Source organism: Mauremys mutica, chromosome 3 (genome assembly GCF_020497125.1).
Source record: "Mauremys mutica isolate MM-2020 ecotype Southern chromosome 3, ASM2049712v1, whole genome shotgun sequence".
Lineage (NCBI taxonomy): Eukaryota > Metazoa > Chordata > Testudines > Geoemydidae > Mauremys > Mauremys mutica.
In genome coordinates, this window is record NC_059074.1 from 203,279,577 (window position 1) to 203,292,906 (window position 13,330).

Below are 13,330 nucleotides of genomic sequence, written 5' to 3' on the forward strand. Positions count from 1 at the left end.
CCCGCCAGACACAGCCCCCCACACACACACCTCCCGCCACACACTACATCCCCCTACGCCCCCCGCCACACACAGACCCCCCCCTCCACCCTCCACCACGCACAGACCCGCTTCCCCACCCTCACTGCAGCGCCACACACAGACCCCGGTTCCTCACCCCCGGCCAACCACAGACCCTGCTCTCCCATCCCACCCCCTGCCACACACAGAGCCAGCTCCCTCATGCCCACCACCCAGACCCCATCCCTTCCCCCGCCACCCACAGACCCCACTTCCCTCCCTCGCCACCCACAGACTCCGCTCCCCCTCTCCACCCTCATTCCCCCCTCACTATTCCACTCCCATTCCAACACACAGGCCCCATCCCCTCCCCTCACTACTCCACCCCCACTCCAACATACAGACCCCATCCCCTGCCACACACAGAGCCAGCTGCCCAACCCCTCCCCTCACTACCCACCCCCACTCCAACACAGACTCCATCCCCTGCCACACACAGATGCCCCCTTCCCTCCCTATCTCCTACACCAACACAGAGAGACTTTATCCCTTCCATTCTCTGCCCACCCCACAGCCTCTTTCTCTGTCCCCCATTCCCTCCCTATTATTCACCCCATCTCCAAGGCTCCAGAACCCCTCACCTATCTCATCCCACGCCCCCCCTTCCCAGAACTGGGAAGCCAGAGCTCTCTCCCCTTCTCCCTCCTCCCCTCTGCCTACTTCTCCCCTGCCTCCTCTCCCCCTCTCAAGGTAGCAAGAGGTAGAATCTCCTTCCCTTCACTAATCTCCCCCAGGGTGGAAATAGAGCTCCCCTTCCCTTTTCTCCAAGCTAAAGGATGTGGAATCTTCTTGTTTCCCCGTTCCCATTATCAGGGTAGGCTATACATTTACTTCCATGGATACATGTGGGGATGGGTGAGTGGAATAGTTTTCAAAGAACCCCCCTCACACACACACACATTTCTACTTCATTTCTGATCAAAGTTTTCTGGGATTCTGGCAATAGCACAGCTATTGCTGCAACCTCTTATATGTTGGGAAAAAGCATGCCTTTGGCACAGATCATGCTCCCCTTTTGCAGTGCAGAATGAACTGATAGTAAACGAGCCCTTTTTGCAGCAATCAGGTTTTGACATCTTTCCACATCATGCTACTTATTTCATCTGGTGAATGAATGGCACACATGGTTCCTCAAGAGGTGATACTAAACAAATCTCTTATGAACTATCTTCACACCAGCCTCTTATTTACTCTTTTGTTGTTATGATCTAGGGAGACAAAACAAACCCACAGAGAAGAGATTTTAAATAATTTCTTAAACAGACCCCATCTTGTCTGATTATTCCTCCATGAAATGTAAAGTATAAAATCTCATAACAAACTCTTTGCAGAGAGAAATTCTGAATACAGCTACAAACAGCTGAGCAAAAATATTGCTGACCCAGGTTTGGGGTTTATTTTTATGTTGTTTTTTTGTTTGTTTTTTGTTTCCCCCTCCCTTAAATCTTAGAGGGATGGTTCCCATTTCTTTTATTAGGCATTTGTTCTTTTCAAATCATGTTTGCAGGAGCCTATGTTTGAGTGCCAATATTCCTGAAGATGGGTGAATTTATTGTCCCCAAACACCAGCTACTCTATACTATCTTATTTATTATTTCTATTACAGTAGTGCCTAGATTAAGAACGGGATCCCATTCTGCTAGGCACTGTAGAAACCTAGAACAATAGACAGTCCCCTCTTCAAATTGTTACTGATGATGCTAGATTGATATATATATTCAAAGGGCATAAAGCAGGATACATAGGGACACATAACTGTATGAAATTCCACAGTGAATAGCCATCTATGCATAAAGAAAACCAGGAATTTATGCCCTATTTTAATCCTGTGTTAGAAGGTAGCCTTAACTATAGAGTCAAGTTGGAGGGCCTTCAAAATCCCTTTTGTAATTTGTGCGAAGTGGTTTCCTTTGGAATCTGAATCCAACCTAATACAGTTACTTAATAAAAGTTAGCTGTTATTTAGAAGCAAATCTATGATCATTTTATCACTGCAATCCACTCTGTGCTTTGGGCAGCACTCACTCTGTCTTGCAATTCCTGTATCAGTTAAGCAACAATGCTCTCCTCAGGCGATCCCTGTCCCTGTTCCCTGATATCATTCACTGACTATGGGAAATCTAGGGAAAGAAACTCCTTGACTTCAGTGGCCTTTGGCTCAGGCCCTGGCAATGCTGTGAGACGAAAACTTGTGAATTATAATTTTCAACAGTTAATTAGAAAAAAGATTTAAATAAAATATTTGCTATTGCCATTTAAAAGTGCTCTTTGGCCTCCCCATTTATTTAGATGGCACTTCTTGGTTGTCCCTGTGTAGTTACTAAATCACTGTGTTTGCACTGCACTATCGAGGGGCGTGTCACTTGCCAGTACAAGGTATATTTTTTAAAACTGCTGGGCCATTTTAATATGTGTTTGATATTCATACAGGGTGAAATTCACACCAGAGCACAAGACTCACCCAAAGCATCGGCACCACTTTTGACTCATTCATGGGGGATTGCTGATGGAGCAGCCACAGAGATGGCTTCATGCTACAGAAGCTGGCACTGGGGTTGGGACAGGCCCACAATATCTAGGTTTATGTAGGTCCAATGAGCTAATCCCTCTGTTTTAGTGGCTGCTATTCCAGTCCATACGCTGCAGTAGCAGTCAGAGGAAGCTGTGCTACCGCCCTGTATTCAGCCTTAGCAGTTGATTTATTTATATTTTATTTTTACTTACAGGATTTTGTAACACGCTCCTCCCCACAGAATCTGAGTACTCCACAGGCATTAAAGGATCCATCTGCACAGCACCCCTAGGAGGTAGGGAAGTTTTGTATCTTCAGTTTACAGATGGGGAACTATAGCCCAAGAAGGATAAATGTTGCTCTCTGTTACATCAGTACATGTCAAGAGTAACTGAGTTGCTACTGAGATCAGAATCTGGCCCGATGAAATTCACGTAGCTTTCCAAAGGACACACAAGAATTCTATAGCAGAACTAGGAACAGAGTCAAATGGGGTGGATTTCACCCCAGCTTGAATGGACACAGACAGAATATCATCATGACTTGGACAAACATGATGTGAAGTACATTTAGGTTGGTGCTGGAAAACCTGAGCAACAACATATAAACCAAATATTTCTCCATGATGGATTATTCAAGATCATATTTTCCAAAAATGTCATCACCAAACCTTCACAGGCATGGATCTGTTGGGTGGCTTTCCACTGAACTAAGGTTACTATTTCCAAGAGGTTTGATTACATTAAAGAGTAAGGGTTACAGCAGGCTGTAGCAGTTTTTCACATTGCCAGTGAAATGAATGGCGCATCCTACCCATGCTTTTCAGATGCGTCAGAATTTTAATTTCACTGCTATGCATACCACATAATGCTGTGACAATCTGTCACTTTATGGATAAACAATATTCATCCTATTGGATTATCTCAAATATAAAAGCTTTTTTAATAACCGTTTGGCTCATCCTAAAAAGCTGAAATTTCAAAAGATGATAAATGAAGTTTCATGTCTGCTTCTGAGTTGATCTTGTATTGAGAGATTTCAGCAGGCTGCTCTGTGGACCATGGGCATGGTTTTCTTTCAATTAGATGTGGAGGCAGGATTATATCTATGATAGGCTGTCAGTTATTTTTATGGGATGAAAATCCTGAGCCCAATTCATGAATAAAATCATCCCTTGCATTCTGGAGGTGCTAAGGAGATGAACAAAAGGTATACCCATGTTATCTTTAATCTCATAGGTAATGATAGTAGTGTAGACATGGTGGCACAGGCTTCAGCATGGGTTAGCAACTCAAGTACAAGGCTTCCAGAGACCCTGGGTACATACTCTGGTTGTTAGCCTGTGCCACCACATCCACAGTGCTATTGTTACCTGTGCTATCATGATTAAAGCTAACATGGGTACATCTGCCCATGCTACAATCACACGTTACTGTGCCATGCCCTGAGCAGGTATACAATGGGGAAGAAGGCTCTACTGCACACACAGGCACACGCCTGCACTATAGATCCTTGAACTTCTCTGAATTCAGATACTGCAGGTCAAGGTTTCTGTTGCCAGTGGTACACCCTTAGAGGGCCTGGGGAGGCATAAGAACTGGGAAGGGCCATGATTAGGGCCCTTCCCCTGTACTGAGCAACAGGGTCAACCAAATGCTATACAGCACATACACTGCACCCTCTCAGAGGGTGATGCAGTGGCCATGCTTGCCTGGTTATTATTATTTGTATTACCATGGTGCCTGGGGCACCATTTGGGCTAGGGCTGGTCCTGTGCTATGGGAATACAAATAATAAATAAAGAAGAAGAAGAAGAAACAGGTAAACAAAGAAGGGTGGGATATAGCCTCAAACTCAGCTGATTCACTCAGGGCAACATGGATCCCAGTGGATCCACTGGATTATGCTAATATCCCACCTCCTGCAGCCCTGATTCCCTGTCAGCTCAGTGCCAATGGGTCCCATTTTCAGACCATCTGGTGACACAGGAAGCCTTAACCACATTGCAGTACTTTAAAAAAGAAATCACTTTGGGGCCTACTGAAGTGAAAATAATTTTTCAATATTGTATTCTCAGCATGTTTGACACTAAAAAATGCTGCCACTTCTTAAGTACTTCCCTGACAGCAACTCAGCAGGGTTTGTTTGCTTCAGGCACTAAATGTAACTCATCTCTTGTAATTATACTTGTGCGTTATTCATGGAAAAGAGGACTTGGGCCTGAAACAAAATATAGATTCTCCGCGCCTCCCCCACCACATAAGTAAAATTTAATTTGCCTAATAATTATCAATTAAATATAAATCATCACACAATTTATTATTTTTAGCATACTAAAATGGTGAATTAGATGAGCTGTTTTTTTAAGTCTCTTCCTTGCGTCTGGGCTGTCACTTCTTGCATCTGTGTAGATTTTCCTTTTCCAGATGCAGTCTGAAAGTGGTGTATTGGATTTTCAATTTAGAAAGGCAATGAAAAGTGGTCAGACTACCATGTCAATTTAATTGATCATTAAGCTAAACAGCTGTTAATATTCCTTTGAAGAGGTGGAATCATGTGTCAAGCCTCTTCCCCAAGTGCCAAGCTGGAATAACTTGCTGGGGAATTCTGTATGGGGGAAGAGTGAGAAATCCCATCAGATCGCAGCTCCTGGAACGGGGGTGGAATTCTATGGCTAATGGCTGGAACAGTGTCTCCAAACTGCCCCCTATAACAGGGTTGTGCCTTAAGGGCCAGAATTTCAAGCATTCACCACCCACAATCAGGGCCAGGTTTTGAAAAGAGCTCAGTTCACAGCAGCACTGATTATGGTACTCATGGCCAGATTTTCAAAAGACACAAGTTGAGCATTTGTGAAACTCTCGCCCCATGGGGCCATTTTAGTCATTTACCCAGAAAATTAAGGCCCAGATATGCCTCAAAGGTATTTAGGCTCCTGACTTCCATTGCTTTCATACACACATACTTTAGTGGAAGTTAGGAGTAGAGTTGCCAACCCTCTAGGCTTGTCCAGGAGCCTCCAGGAATGAAAGATTAATCTTTAATGTCATGTGATGAAACCTCCAGGAATTCATCCATCCAAAATTGGCAATGCTAGTTAGGAGCCTAAATACTTTGGGCAATATCTGGACATAAATGTGCAGGGTCACAATCCCACTCGTATGATAATTGGTGGAGAAAACTGATTTTTGTATAGAGAAGTCTGTACAAAGAAAGGAAATTGCTTCTGAAAAACAACCTAAGTGCTATTTACCATTAAACAGAACAACTTTACCAACTATATTTATACTGCTAACCAATCTTCCTTTAGACAATAAAAGAGCTCATTTACTGCACCTCACTGTGAACTTAAAGTTTTTTTACCAGCTAATGTAGATTCTGCTTAATGTTTACAATGACTGGGGCTAGCCTGGCTTACCTAAAAAATTGTTTATTTAAATATTTATAGAGTTTCAACTTTCAACAAGACTTCATTCAACAAGAATAATATTACTCTGTGGTTGCTAGTGTCCTGGAAGCGTCATAGAGGCTAATTCCAATTCCATAGGCTATATATATATATATGCAACAGACTATAATGATTCCATTTAGCACCATTTTATTGGGTAAATATACTTTAAAAAAAAATGATCTGAATATGTATTCACACACAATTCTGCACTTAAAGACAACATGCCTCTCCCATTACAGTAATCCTGTATTGTAAGTCAAATTCATCCCTGTGGTTCCTCCATCAGCTTCAGTGGGCTTACTCTATGGTAGAAGAGCTGGCTCTGACAAAGTTGTCTGCAGAATGAAAGCATTTGAGATGAGCGCCACATTTCCACCACAGACCTAGGTAACAGCTTGGAGAGTGATATTTCAGCCGTTGTGTGAAAATATACCCGCAGGCATTCTAGGTAGGAGAGTGACTCAGAAACTCACCCAGAAAAAAAGTTGTTGCCATACACATAGCCCCTAGGGAAAGACAGCTGGAAGTGAGAGTCTGATTGAAAAGAGCCCACTCAGTTCAAACCAGTGAGGGCTCTGGAAGCTAAGCAGTTTTAATGGTCTTCCCTTGTGAAAGGTCAGCTCCAAGTTCATTGTGTGTCTCCTGCTCCTGAAAGGCTAAAGTTTTCAAATCCAAACTATCTCAGCCAAAGGAGAGAGAATGATCTCCAGCTAGACTAATCAGAAGCTTTGCAGGGGAGAAAAACAAAAACAAAACAAAAACAACTACAGCTGAAGCTCCAGTGCTACAAAATCCTGGATTGAATAGAGCTTGCTTCAGTTGTCAGCAAGGGACAAGCAAGATGATAGCACCAGGAAACACTGCAATGTGCTGAGCTGGGGATAAAGTGGCTCCTTGGGGGTGTTTGTCATGTAATAAAAACTAAAGCCCCTAATCCTGCAGTGAGCTCCATCCCACATGGAGGAGAGCTCAATTTTCCCTTTAAAGCCGTGGGCCTATGCTGGGATAGGTGTAGAGCTGCATTGCCTCAGCAGGAGCTCCAGGGGGCATCGTGCTTCTGGAGCCCATGCTTAAGGGAAGCAGGAGGGGCATGACCACTGCTTTACCTCTGAAAGGGGGTGCAGCATATGCTCCTTTGTAGCTCGCCATCCCCATTGGCTGGTGTGGAAAGGGGGCAAGCGCACCAGGCACCTTTGTGGGTGATGAGCCTCTGTGCTCAGGAGGGAGCAGGGACTGAAACTGTGGCAAAGGAGGAATCCTTGTACCATCCCCACACTTACACAGCCACACTAGCCCCGAACAAGTGTCACCCATGCTAGAAGAATGTGGCTCTTTGTCTCCCACAAGTGGCTAGTTCACAGAAGAGGTATATGAGATAGCTACAGTGGCCAGCTTCAGGCCTGATCAAAGCCTGCTGAAGTCAGTAGAACGTCTCATTGATTTGAATGGACTTTAGTTCAGGAGCGTGGCCTTTTAGCTCAAGCAGTAAAGGCTCAGGCTGTTAACTCCATAGACCCCAGAAGTTTCCAGCTTGACAAAGCCCTGGCTGGGATGATTTAGTTAGGGTTGGTCCTGCTTTGAGAAGGGGGCTGGACTAGATGACCTCCTGAGGTCTCTTCCAACCCTAATCTTCTATGATTCTATGAAATGCTGCTGCCAGCCCCAGGACTATGCTTGGAGAATACAAGTTAGTTAGCACATGGTACAAATGCTGATGCCCGGTATGGCTAGTTAAGGCTGCATAAAATCAGTGGGAAATTCACTCCACTTCTCTACTTTTTGCCACGTGTTTTAACTGCAGTTTTGATTTTTCCTTCTTGCCCTTTTCCTTTCTTCCTTTGGCTCTTTGCTTAAGTCTCTCCTGAGGACCAGGATGCTGATTTGTATTCCGGGTCTGCCTATGCTGCTAGAGAAACTGCTTCGCTTTTCTCCTGGTACACTGGGAAATGCACATCATTGTGTATGTTTGTTTGTCCAAAAAAAAAATACAGGTGGCCCTGGAATGCATTTGTGCAGGCAAAGAGTGGGAGGAGAGGGAACAACAGGACAAAGGTTTTTTAATGCAGAATATTCCCACAAGATGCTAAGGGGCTACATCCCGCTCTCTGCTATGCTGCAGCTGCAAAGGGGGAAGAGGATGTAGAGCTGCAGACAGGAGCACTCAGGGAACTGCATCCGACCCTGGCCCATGCACCACAGCCCCTATGGCAAGGCAACAATGTCAGCCTGTCCCCTAGCTGCCACGTGCATACCCCATCATCTGCCTCATGCCCTAGCTGGGGGCACTTGCTTCTTTTTTCAAAACAACATAACATATGCCCCACTGCACATTCCCCCGGGGACCCTGCCCTGGCCAGCCTGGTTTGGGGAGCAGAGCATATGACAACAAGCATCCCCGCTCCCCCACTGAATGCTGTATATGATGTTCTGGGGTTTGGCCCTTCTGCAAATGCCCACGCTATTTCTGGGCTGTCAAATAGCCATATGAGCTCTTGGTGCTTGGTTTAGCCCACATCTGCCTAAATGCAAAGCTCCTTGCGCCTTCTTCTGAAGCACCTGAAGGTGGTCGCTATCAGGGACCGGGTACTGGACTTGACAAACCTCGGCTCTGATCCAGCCTGGCAAGCCCGATGAGATGTTTTAAAGACACTGTCAGAAATGTTTTAACCTATTTGGGGTGAAATTCATCCCAGCGAGGAGGGCCTATGGAGGGGGGGGGCGCTCCAACCAGTTCAAGCCCTGTGGGGGTGCTGCACAAGGGGGATGCAGGGAGTGGCACTGTAGGAGATTTTGACAACTCAGCACACCATGTTGGGATTTTCTTGCAGTGCCCATACCATCTTCAGCGTGGGCACATTGCTTGTGTGTTGTACCCCTTTCTGGGTCTGTCTTTCTAGATTGTAAGCCGTTCAGGGCAGGGCCAGTTGCCTCATGTGCTTGTAAAGCACCTTGCACACTATTGCAAGGTAAATACTAATTACACACTAAAAAATATAATAAAAGAACATTGAGGTTGCAAAGCCATGTCTCAGGCTGGCTGGCCCATTCAAGGGAGATGGGTCTCAGCCCACCTATGACATGCACAACTCTCCTCCCAGGTGGGGGAAATGAAGAAGATCATGTGACTCAGTCAGGCCCCTGAGCTAGAGAAGGAGAAGGCCTCACATGATAGCTGCCTGGAGAGAAAAGGAGGAGAGGAGGTTCTGAGAAGAGCACTATGCAGAGGCCCTGGAAGGCTCCAGGTAGGAAAGCTGGGGAATGGCTGCTCAGGAAAGATCAGGGAATAACCCAGAGGATCTAAGGAGAGGCTGAAGGGAGAGATGGAAATACCCTGGGCAGGGTGAAAGCTGAGCCTAGAGGGTGGGCAGAAGAATTAGAGAAGATAGACTCCTTGGGAAGGAGGTGCTGGGCCCAGCTTGGGGCAGGAACAAAGACACTGTGTGTTTTGTGTTTGTTTTTTGTGCTAAGGAACTCTGCTACCCTGCAAGGGGTGAACTTTTGTTTTTCACAACTGATTTAGCTAGAGGGCCAAGTGGCTGCAGCAGCTATACTAGGTGGTGGAGTTTTTGAGGAGCTATGAGAAGGGGGAACTAGCCCTGCCTGTGAGAAGGTGCTCTGGAAGTCTTGTACCCCCAATGTGTGCCAGGATGAAGGTTGCTAGTCCCGTTGTCCCCCCCCCCCCAAAAAAATCCCTTTCACTTGTTCCAATTTTCCAAAAACATTTAGCTTTTGGCAAACTCCTGGTATGGAAAACTTCCGCTCAAATACGTAATGTTTGGCACAGTTATAAGCAACTGACAACACAGTCTTTTATAATAGGAAATGTTGGGCAACTTTAATAATAGGAGTGCTACAGCGATGCCTGTAATAGTGGCCATCCCAAACCAACCTCCAGACTTGGTCTACATTAGGAAATTAGGTCAGTATAAATTACGTTGCTCAGGGCTGTGAAAAATCCCCCCCCCACCCCATCCCATCAATGCAATTAAACTGACCTAACACCTGGGGTAGACAATGCTAGGTTGATGGGAGAATTTGCCTATTGACCTGGCTACCACCTCTTTGGGAGGGGGATTATCCAAGCTGACAGGAGAATCCCTCCCACTGGTGTAGCTAGTGTCTTCACTGAAGTGCTACAGGGTTGCAGCTGGGCCACCACTGCATTTTCAGTGTAGATAAGCCCCCGATAGAGAGTCTAGAGCAGCAGTTCTCAAACTGTGGGTTGGGACTCCAAAGTGGGTTGTGTCCCTGTTTTAATGGGGTCGCCAGAGCTGATGTTAGACTGGCTGGGTTCCAGGACCAAAGCCCGAGCCCCACTGCCTGGAACCACAAAGTCTGACGGTGTCAGCCTGGGGCTGAAGCCCTTGGACTTTGGCCCCCCCATCCAGGGTGGCTGGGCTCGGGTATGCTCAGGCTTCGTTCCCCCCCACCCTCCTGGGGGCATGTAGTAATTTTTGTTGTCAGAAAGGGGTCACGGTGCAGTGAAGTTTGAGAGCCCCTGTTCTAGAGAATCTGCTAGCTGTAGCTGCTCCCAGGAGCCTCCTAAAACAAGGTGACCATAGTTTTATAATTAAGAACTGGGTCACTTCTGCGGTGCTGCTTTTAGGGTCATGAATACCCAGGCAAAAGATGTAGGTACACACTTATATTTTTAAACGTGTGTGGGTGTTGCTGCTGCTGTCTTCTGACTCAGTCGTTACATGGGCATATTCCTCAGCCTGGAGGACTTTCTGTAGTAACTCACTGTCTCAACAAGCCTGTGGCACCTTATAGACTAACAGACGTTTTGGAGCATGAGCTTTCGTGGGTGAATACCCACTTCATCAGATGCATCCGACGAAGTGGGTATTCACCCACGAAAGCTCATGCTCCAAAATGTCTGTTAGTCTATAAGGTGCCACAGGACTCTTTGCTGCTTTTACAGATCCAGACTAACGTGGCTACCCCTCTGATACTTGTCTCAACAAGGTTGTTCTGGAGCACTGAGTGAGGGCCATTAACACTGGCTTAGGTCAAAATTACAGCTGGGGATGTGTCCACCCTCCTTTGACTTTTCTCTTCACCACCAAACACCATTGCTAGCATTGACTGCTCATTCCACTTCATTCTACTCACTGTAGCAATACTTCTTGGACAAATTTAAATAAATCAAATGCTTTGACTGATGAAATGGAAAAGCTAGGACCTTTTGGGTATCCCAAAAAGTTCTTAGGACATTGAGGCATCACATGAAAACATCGGACTGTCTTTGTAACACTAGGATATATGACACCTCCTCTTTGGAGGACAGAAAAATGTATTGTAGCCTCTAGCTGTCTCCTCTTCTAAGGGAATATGCAAATCCTCCATCAATCTGTTGCTCTTCTAGCACCCTTAACTGCCCAGAACCATGGCAAGTCCTCACTGGCATCAGCGAAACCTGCCTCTAGTGCAAAGAGAGCCTTGCCCAAGGTCACATAGGAAATCTGTGGCAGAAAGGGGCATAGCTGTAGGAAGTGTTGCCTAGTGGCTAGAACACTGGACTCAGGCCTTGGAGATCTGAGTTCTATTCCTGGCTGGGAGACCTTGGGTAGTTGCCTTCCTGTGCTGCAGTTTCCCCATCTGTAAAATGGGGATAATGATACTGATGTCCTTTGAGACCCACTGATGACAAGAGCTAGGTTTATTTATTTTATTAACCCAGTGCTCTAGTCTCAAGACCATCTTCCTCCTCTTCTTCCTTCACAGATCCCAGTAAATAAGTAGCCCACGACAAAGTCAATTGAAACATGATTTAACATTTCAGCCATGAGTTTTCTGGCTTTAGTTAGCTCCAGTTACTGTCTTAATCACATTTTGTCCTCCTAATATTGTCTGTTAACTGATCTGGTTCTTGCTTTTAAGGAAAAATGCTGGCATCTGTTGTCAGTTAATAAAAACGTATGGGGGACCAAGTGGGGTGGGAGGAGGCAGTTAGCAAATAGGTACGCAAGGTGGTATTTTTAAAATGAACTTCTGTTGTTGGGAAAACATGTGCTCCCCACAAAATTGCCTACACTCCATAATGAAATGGAATCATTTACATATGTCATATACTGCATGTTGTACACTGATTTTAGAAACCATATGTCATGATGTACCCACGCACAAGAAAACACTAAAATATATGGGGGCAGATCCTCGCTGGCAGAAACCCACCTGGCCCCATTCAAGGGAATGGAGCTACATCATTTATGCCAGTGGAGGGTCTGGCCCAGAGACAGTACATTGAAATGTTTCAGCTCACTCCTGGCAGCTCTCTTTACTGATCAGTGGCAGGCAGGTCTTTGGCATGAATCAGTTCGTCCCACTAAAGAAGATGTGGGAGGGATACGTTCTGTCAACCAAAACTTATCTGCCAGCTAGGCCACGGTGACAATATTGAGCTAATTATCTTAAAGGAGCTCAGGAGGAGGTGTGATGGGGTATTTGAACCTCACCTTGGTCAGGAAAGGGATAACAGGCTGCTGTGGGCTCAGTCAGTCCCTGCCTGCTACACCTGCAATAGGTGTCAGGCTCAGAGGGAGGGGTTAAAGGGGCATGTGTAATTTATACCCCTTGTTCAGGACTGTGCTTAAGGGAACACATGGTCTGGCCCATCATTTCTCAGTGATCTCATTTCCAAGACCATTTATTTTGGGTTCAGGTAAAACTTTGGTGTTTACAACTAAGGCCTCTTTAAAAAAACAAAAATGAACAAAAACCTCCTCTTTCACTAGCTAAAACCTGATGAAGCAGGTTGGAGTTTTCAAGCACTACATAAGGGCTTGGTGTTATTAACTGTCTTCTCCTTGAGGTGAATTGGTATTTCCTGCCCAGATGTGGCAGTGGACAAAAATATGGAATCGGTTGTGGCAACAAAGGTCTTGCCATGGAAGAGGAGAGAGGGGCTGACTGATATGAAGGCCTCAGCCATCCCTAGAGTTCTAATGCAGAGCCTGAGAGGAGTTAAAGTTCAGTGAATTCCAAATACAAGGCTATACATTTGAAAAGGTGTGGGAGAGTACAAATATCCTTCCAGCCAAGTGATGCTCATTTAGCATAAATAGCTCAGGACAACAAGGAGGCCCCAATGCAAAAAAATCTACCATAGAGACCGAGGACCTGATCCAAAGGCCACTGAAGTCCTTGGAAAAACTCCTATTGATTTCAGTGGGCTTTGAAAGATGATGAGCTATGAATGCTTGGGACATCCAGTAAACCTGTTTCATGTGTGTCAGAGAGAGGAGCAGATACCCATCTCTGGCTCATCACCCTTTTAGTCCATTATTTCAATCTTAACAATGGCC

General features: G+C 45.6%; 1 long non-coding RNA gene across 2 annotated transcripts in view; it reads left to right on the forward strand.

Annotated features, from left to right (window-relative positions):
- Positions 1-454: 454 nt before the first annotated feature.
- LOC123365705 overlaps positions 455-13,330 on the forward strand; it is a 71,790-nt gene continuing 58,914 nt past the window's right edge. The window contains exons 1-3 of one of the 2 annotated variants that reach the window (XR_006577705.1): positions 455-874; positions 2,787-2,867; positions 9,122-9,251. This is a non-coding gene — a long non-coding RNA (uncharacterized LOC123365705). Of the gene's footprint in view, positions 875-2,786; positions 2,868-9,121; positions 9,252-13,330 lie in introns of those variants that run through there. The other variant, XR_006577704.1, reaches the window with a different exon arrangement.